Source organism: Eupeodes corollae, chromosome 2, assembly GCF_945859685.1.
Source record: "Eupeodes corollae chromosome 2, idEupCoro1.1, whole genome shotgun sequence".
Classification (NCBI taxonomy): Eukaryota; Metazoa; Arthropoda; class Insecta; order Diptera; family Syrphidae; genus Eupeodes; species Eupeodes corollae.
Genome location: NC_079148.1, coordinates 16264908 through 16272155, shown reverse-complemented (window position 1 = coordinate 16272155; position 7248 = coordinate 16264908).

Sequence of the window (7248 nt, the reverse complement as noted above, 5' to 3'; positions counted from 1 at the left end):
CAAACCAATGGTAAATTATGCCAAGCTGTTTCAATATGACAGGCCAGATATACATTAAACAACTGATAAAATTATACTGCTCGTTTGGGAATAAGAAGAAATGCCAGAAGATTGACGAAAAGACATAATCTGCTCCATAAATAAGAAAGGAGATGTCACAACGTGCAGCAACAATGAAAGAAGCCACATAAGCTAAAACTATCAGCGCACAATATCAGTGTGGCTGCATCAAAGGTTTATCAACTACCGATCAGAAAAATATCTAGAATTTAATAATCCCACATATCATCACTTAGTTGTGGATTTTAATCCAGCATACGGTATAAATAAATTAGTGGCGCAAAAGTTCGTTTGGAACTAGGGCCTAGTGACTTACAACTCTCAACCGTTCTTGTTTGTGAGTAATGTTGTCAGGAATGGAGGCGACCTACAGTTTTAAGCTGAGACCGAACGCCTAATTTGAGAAAGCACTTTTCATGACAAGATATACTCTTGGAGAATTAGTCAATTCCTCGCAAGAGACAGTACACATAAAAAATAGCTTTAGATTGCGCAGGTGGGATCGAACCCAAGAAATCTGGCATGGCAGTCCAACGCACTAACCTTCACTAACACTAACCTTATAGACATAAGCCATCAGAGAATTCAACATTCCAAATAAATTTACATGACTATTCATAGGTTGACCATGACCAATATAATAAGTCACGTTAAGATAGCCGGCTTGCTTTCTCTACCTATCAACATCCGCAGTATGCTCCGAATAATGTGGCCTGCTTCCTCTTCAACCTAGCATCTGAGAAAGAAATTCGTGACTCTGAAACTCTAACAATAATGGTCATCGTCACGAGGGATAGACTGATACTGGTTAAGGGAGACGACATCCACATAATCGGAAGATCCGAACAACCTGTACGCGATTCCTGCAGCTGCACAGCACATTAGTGAAGAAAAACAAAGCACTTACAATCAAGGTAGCTGAGCATACTATTTTTAAGTAGTGCGATCCTTCATATACCATGGGTTAAAAGTAGCAGCCGAAAACAACTTAAGAGAAGAAATACGCAGGCCGCTGCTCAAAGCCAATGTAGCCTTAAAAAGTCTTTCAAAGCTTTTTAAATCCAGAAACCTAACCATAACTTATTAGTTGCTGATGTATAGGACGATGGTTCTGCCATTATTCCAATATGAATCTGAAACCTGGCTGTTTAGTGAAAGGCAATCTGACCTTTAAGCAGAGTTTGAGAGGAAAGTCAAGGAGAATTGTTAGCCCCTTATGTGAGGAAGGACTTTTTCGGAGACGCTAAAATCATGAAATGTATGCAATCTACCATAATAAATAAATTGGGTGGCGCAACAGTCCGTTGTAAAACAGGGCCTAGTGACTTACAATTCTTAACCATTCCTATGTTCGAGTACTGTTGTCAGGAATGGAAGATACCTACAATTTTAGGCCGAATCCGAACGGCTTATTTGAGAAAGCACTTTTTCATGACAAGAATTACTCTTGGAGAATTTGTCAATTCCTCGCAAGAGGCAGTACCCGCGATTTTTTATTTTTTTTTAATTAAGGTGGCACAGGCAGGGATTGAACCCAAGAGCCAAGACCCCTTGCATGACAGTCCAACGCACTAACCATCATGCCACGGATACTACAGGCAGATATCGTCACAAAACTTAAGCTCGGTAAACTCCGTTGGGATGGACATCTAGCTTGCATAAGTGAAGAGGAACCAGCCACTAAAGCCTTTTGTATTACATTTTATGGTGGGCAACAGCGTGGCATGATGGTTAATGGGTTAAGTTTTGACCGGTACTGCCTTTTGCGAGGAATTGACAAATCTTTCAAGAGCAACTCTTGTTATGAAAAGTACTATCTCAAATTAGCCGTTCCAATTCGGCTTAAAAATCTCCATCCCTGATAACATTACTCGCACACAGGAATGATTGAAAGTTGTAAGTCACTAGGCCCTAGTTCTCAACAGACTCTTGAGCCACCTAATTATTTTTTTAACAGCGTGGAAGAAGAGAGAAGGTGGTAATCAGCGCGTCCACAAATTTGTGGTGTCAAATCTCGATCGGCACAAAAAAGAAAACTTGTTAAATGAGGCCAGATATTGATGATATCTTAGAGATTTCTCACACTTAAGGCGTTATTTTTATTCTTGAAAAAAGATTAGATAAAATTAATTTTTCTAATCAATGTTTTTGAACGTTTTTTTTTCGAAAACCAGTGGTAACAGTGCCAAGATGTAATCAGAGAAGCCGCTTCTGATGTGCTGGGTTTCAAACAGACACCAACAAGGAACCCCTGGTTTGCTGAGGAATGTCAGCCGGCAAATGCAGCCAAACAACAGGCACGCAAAGCGGCGCTGCATAAAAGGACGAGAGCTGCTCGTGAGCTCTATGAGCAGAAGAAGCGAGAGGAACGCCGACTTCTCAGAAGGAAAAAGAGAGGGCATGTGAAGCGTCGATCGAAGATGTTGAGAGGTTTAAAAGCAGGAATAAGGTTCGAAAGTTTTATGAACAGGTGAAACGCAGTTCACAGGTACATAAACCTAGAACCGAAGGCTGCAAAGACGAAAGTGGAAACATCATAGTGAAACCGCAGTCAATGCTGAGGATATGGAAGGACCACTTCTGCAGACTGTATAACGGCGATGAAGAACTGAATTCCGCTGTCAGGCAGGATGACCCATTCAATATAGCCAACGAAAGCCAACAATCCCGTCCTCCCGACTTAGACGAAGTAAAGATTGCTATATCTAAGTTGAAGTCTAATAAAGCCGCTGGAGCGGATGGCTTGCATGCCGAGCTCTTTAAAGCACCTGGAGATAAGTTGGTTAGGAGCATGCACCAACTTATCTGTAAGATATGGTCGTAAGAAAACATGCCCGATGAATGGAACCTCAGTATTGTTTGCCGGATCCTGAAAAAGGAGACCCCTCTAAACTGCACCAACTATAGCGGAATCAGTCTACTTAACATGTCCTATAAAATCTTCTCTGCCGTAATATGTGAACGTCTAAAGCCTATCGTCAACAACCTGATAGGTCCTTATTAGTGTGGTTTTAGACCAGGAAAGTCCAAAGTTGATCAAATATTCACATTACGGCAGATCCTGGAAAAAACTCAAGAACACCAAATCGACACCCACCATCTTTTCATCGATTTCAAGGCCGCATATGACAGCATATCTACATGGACGAGCTGTATAGAGCCATGTCTAGTTTTGGCATCCCTGCCAAAACTCGTCCGTTTGTGCAGGATGACCATGGAGAATTCACGCTGCTCCATAAAGGTTGGAAACAACTTAACAGAACCTTTCGATGTCAAAAAAGGTTTTAGACAAGGTGATGCGCTGTCATGTGATTTTTTTAACATCGTGCTTGAAAGAATAGTGCAGAGCTCACACGTCAACACTAGAGGCACTATCTTTCAAAAGTCTGTCCAATTACTGTCATATGCTGATGAAATTAACATAATCGGAAGAACTCAGCGTGATGTCAATGGCGCTTTTGTGAGTATTGAGGCAGAGGCGGCAAAAATGGGTTTAACGGTTAATGAGGGCAAAACAAAGTACATGCTGTCGTCAAGAAAGGGCATACAACACTGACGTCTTGGTCAAAACGTCACTATCGACAGACGTAACTTCGTCTACCTAGGCTCCGATGTAAACGCAGAAAACAACACCAGCGTAGCTCTGAGATCAAACGCAGAATAACTCTTGCTAACCGCTGTTTTTTTGGACTAAGAAAGCAATTGAGTGGTAATGTCCTCTCTCGAGGGACCAAAGTATTGCCGTATAAGACCCTTATCATCCCCGTCCTGCTATACGGTGCAGAAGTATGGACTATGACAAAAGCGAATGAAAGCAACTTGGGTCGCTTCGAGAGGAAAGTTCTTCCTGTGATCTACGGTCCCGTATGCATCGAAGGGGAGTGGAGGAGAAGATGGAACGACGAGCTGTACGGGCTGTACAGCGACGTAGACTTAGCCAGAAGGGTAAAAGTCCAACGACTAAGATTGCTGGGTCACGTAGAGCGCATGGAAACCAATACTCCGGCACGGAAAGTCTTCGAATCCACACCCACAGGACAGCGCAGTAGAGGAAGACCGCGGATCAGGCGGCGCGCACAAGTGGAAGGTAACCTCACCCAACTTGGAGCGCGAAACTGGAAACATCTAGCTAGGGACCGAGCTAGATGGAGAAGTTTGTTGGGTGAGGCCCTAGTTCACATAGGACTATAGTGCCACCTTAAGTAAGTAAATTTTTGAACGTTGAAAAATGATTATTTAAAAACGAGAGTTTAAATCAGTCTCATGACCCATTGAAAGTTATAGATCATATAAAAGCGTTATCTAGAACAGATTTTCAGGTTTTTCTTTTTTACAAATGAGTCAAAATGATTCCCGCTAAGATTTGTGCTACATCTGAAATTTTTGATTTTTTTTAGATTGAAAAAAATTAACTTTGATCGCAAATCATCTTTTATAAGTATTTTTATTCAGTTCAAAGTCTTCATGTAAGTTCGCTCCAGCCGTTATTTCATTAAGATTTGAAATATTATATGTAATTTGAAAGCCTTAAGGACCTCTTTCTCATAATATTCACTGTTTGTTGATAAATATTTTATTAACTCAGTTTCAACTTAATTTAAACCATATCTTCTACCATCCCCCCTCCCTCTTTACAATCCAATATCTGTAAGCTATTTGAACTTCACATCGGTCGGTCAAACGATCCAATGAACCAAAAAATACAGGACTTTTGTAAAATCATACAGTGAAATGTTGTAAATTGAATACTCGAACAATTTAAGTTCAAAACTCAAAGAGTATTCAATTTTATTTGCATGCATTACGTGACGTGATGTATATCTATGTCTATACCTCGGACTTATTTGCTTAAATTTTACATAAATGTATGTGTTTCAATGTAAAACTACATATCTATAAATTTTTAATATTCATTGAATAATATTATTTGCAACAAGTCATATTCATAATATTTGCACAACATGCTGTTAATCGATGTTTGCAAATAAAATATTTAATTGAATCACACGCTTCTTTAACAAGGATCATCGGGTTTCAATATAAAGTTACAACAAAAATTTAACCTCATTTTATATTGTATACTCGCATATTGTAAAGTGTAGGCACAGTTTGTAGTTGTAGTATCCTGTATAGATATATGTATGTGTAGGTAACATTTAACAGAACAAGTCAAATAATTGAAAAACCCACCATTGCGAATTTCGTAAAATTCACCAAAATAAAAATTTCAATCCTTTAAATCTCTATACGGAACCGTACATGTAATTGAAGTACATGTATTAAGCAGGTATTATATTTTAATTACAACAACAACAGTTATTTTATGAATATAAATATATATGAAACAAAAAATGAATAATTCAGCGTCAGAGGAACTTATAATGTCTGCACACACTGTATTATAGTGTATAGTGTACTCAAAAACAAACATAAAATTAATATGAATTTAAGCTGAATTCACATGTCGATTTACACTTTGGTATATGTTATGTTATGATAACTTAACGTATATCATATATTTTATATTTATATATGAAAATATCAAATAATGAACGGAAATGGATATGTCCGCAATTGGTTGTCTCTTTTCAAGTGTAACAAGAACAGTTCTGATTTTTTCGATAACTCAATGATTCAATCGAACGCGAATGTATTTATATTGTTATAATTGAATTTTTACATGTTAAATGAGTTTACAAGACTGATTTACTCTACACGCAATCATGGTATAAGTATAATATTCAACATAAAATTTAATGTACTTATTTAGGTCGTATGCAGGTGAATTAACAACGTAACAATCGAAAAACTATGTTAAATTGAAAGGAAACAAACAAGAAGAGGCCCTAAGTGACTTTCTTATGGTACTCCAAATGTGAACCCTATGAAATTGACCAATATGATAATAAATGAATTAGGTGGTACAACAGTTCCTAGAGAACTGAGGTCTAGTGACCAGTCATGTGTAGGATTGATTTGTGGAATGGAAGGGACCTAATGTATGCCGAATGTGAACGTCTAGTTTAAAAACTCACTTTTCATTACAAGAATTACTCTTGGAAGGTTTGGCAATTCCTCCTAAAAAAACTTTGTGTTACACAGTCAAATATTAAACCCAAAGCGTCTTGCATGACAGTTCTACACACAAACCATCCTGCCACGTATACTACAATCTTTGTATATGAAAACTATACAAAGCTACGATCAGTATGATACCAAAGACTTAATGTCGCTTATTTTAAGTTAAACCTTTTTTCTTGATACAGATACTTGTTTGGTATAATGCAGCTATAATATGTATTTTACTAAAAGATATAAACTAAAAAGAAGCCAAAAAAGAAGAGGGCCTAAGTGACTTCGTTGTGGTACAGTAGATGTAAAACCTTTCGCCTGGCTGTTACCATGCCAAAAACTTGGTTCCGGGTCTTTGATGTCTGGATATTAATTTGGAGTAATCTCTCAAGGACTTTTGGAATTAAGTATATCATTGGAAATCTAAGTTTTAAGTTGAATCTATCATCTTGATATAGAGCCCTGTTTGACATGATGCACAAGATATACAAATCTTAAAAGAGGATGGGATGCACTGATAACTTCAAATCCCGTCTGTCGTTTTGTCTTGCTTAAAACTTTGTAGGTTTTTGTATTTTGTTAACAAAGTTTTCAGTTGAATTATTTAACAAATTTTAAAATGATCAACAATATTTATACCTATTATATTCAATTTAATATGACAGCTATTTTCAACCTATCTATCTCAAAAGGTGAATTTTTAGAATGTTGGCAACTATCTTATATTACACCAATTTTTAAATCTGGATCTAAACAAGAAATTCCAAATTATAGACCAATCAGCAAAATATCTGCTCTTCCTAAGTTATTTGAGACATTAGTCTGTGGCAAGCTCACTTTTCAATTAAAAGATTTTTTATCCAATTTCCAACACGGCTTTATATCTGAAAGATCTACAAACTCTTATTTTACATTAATGACTAACTATATAATTAATAATTTTGAATCTTATAGTCAAACTAATATTATTTTTACTGATTTTGCTAAAGCATTTGACCGCGTTAACCATCATAATATTCTATTACACAAACTTTTGAAGCTAGGGTTTCATTCCAAGATTCTGGATTGGTTGAAATCCTATTTAACATCGATAGATCAAGTCGTTAAGATTGACGA